This window comes from Phocoena sinus, chromosome 1 (genome assembly GCF_008692025.1).
Source record: "Phocoena sinus isolate mPhoSin1 chromosome 1, mPhoSin1.pri, whole genome shotgun sequence".
NCBI lineage: Eukaryota > Metazoa > Chordata > Mammalia > Artiodactyla > Phocoenidae > Phocoena > Phocoena sinus.
Genome location: NC_045763.1, coordinates 175,529,625 through 175,531,255, shown reverse-complemented (window position 1 = coordinate 175,531,255; position 1,631 = coordinate 175,529,625). Strand labels below are relative to the sequence as shown.

At 38.5% G+C, this 1,631-nt stretch overlaps 1 pseudogene; it reads right to left on the bottom strand.

The window, feature by feature from the left end:
- Positions 1-621: 621 nt before the first annotated feature.
- LOC116742638 lies at positions 622-983 on the bottom strand (annotated as a pseudogene).
- Between the last annotated feature and the right edge of the window lie 648 nt (positions 984-1,631).

Sequence of the window (1,631 nt, the reverse complement as noted above, 5' to 3'; positions counted from 1 at the left end):
ATAAGTAGCGGCATACAGTATTTGTCTTTCTCTGTCTGACTTATTTTATTGATACTTAGCATAATGCCCTCCAAGTCCATCCAGTTGTTGCAAATGGCAAAATTTCATTGTTTTTTATAGCTGAATAGTAGTCCATTGTATGGAATATATCTTTATCCATTCATCTGTTGATGGACGCTTAGGTTGATTCCGTATCTTGGCAGTTGTAAATAATGCTGCTTTGAACACTGAGGTACATGTATCTTTCCAAATTTGTGTTTTTGTTTTTTTCAGATATATACTCGAGTGGAATTGCTGGGTCATATGGTAGTTCTATCATTAGGTTATTATTATTTTTAATTTTATACAATATAACTTGAGCAAGCATCTGTCTAAGATTTTGGATTTGCCATAAATAGGCTCAAAGTGCCATTAAATAACTTTATATAATAACAAAAAAAAGAAATACTTTCATATAGTTATTCATCTCTGATGAATTACCAGACAACAGTATGGAGTGGAGCCCCCAGCCAACTCATAATGTCATGTCAACTGAGCAATAAGTACATTTAAATTGTTTTAAGCTTGTGAGAATTTAGGGTTACTTGGTTTTGTTTTTCTGGGGGAGGCAGGAGTTGCTTTTTATTGACCTGGTCGTGGGTTCTGCAGTAGGGCGCCTTTGGGTTTAAGAGCATTCTGCTGCTTCCTTTCTTCTTCCTGCAACTTCTGCTGCCTGAGCTGCCATGCTTGTAATCCAGCATCCATTTCCTGTGACAGCAGTACAACTCGTCTTGCAACTTTTTACCTTTGGCCTTTTCTTCGAAGCTGGCCTTTCATTGGAGGAGGCCATCCCCGTAAGACCAGTCTGGGAGCTCCGCAAGGAGCCTGTAGCCAGAGGGGTTGGGAGCGAGGCCCTGCTGGACTCACCACCGACTGCTCACCCGACCTGTGACGCCACAGTGTAGCCTCCAGCCACTAGAGAGCAGTAAACGCAAAGCAGCCATGCTGAGGCACAGGAAGGGTTGCTTGGTTTTACAGCAAAATCAAGCTTTACCAGACTGATACAACAGGATTCCAAAGGAAAAATAGCACTTAACCTTACATTTAACATTTGTGATATACCAGTAAACAATTTTTTTTTTTCATTTTTATAATTGTAGCTTCCTTGGCTGTTTTATTGGAACCCACTTAACGATTGTCAATTTATTTATACAGTTGAATAACCCTGCCATAAACAATACATAATTTTAAACATGAGAACATGTAATGATTAAGGATTGGGATTAAAACATATTCAGGAATTTACAGCAATTCACACAGGACTAATGGAATATCGAGGACATGGCCACCTGAATGATATAAACTATACTTCTTTTTATACATTATTCTTTTTCTTTTTCAAATATTTTTTTCTGACCATGTGGCTTGTGGGATGTTAGTTCCCTGACCAGGGATGGAACCCAGGTCCCCTGCAGTGGAAGTGCAGAGTCCTAACCACTGGACCACCAGGGAGTTCCCTTTACTGTTTACATTATTCTTTTACACACTTTTAAATTTTAAGTTCCATGAGGCCTATATCCCCTTTTTAAAGGAATTGACTAGGTAGTATTAACTGTATTGTAATTTCAGGGACAACAATTATTAGAATTTTT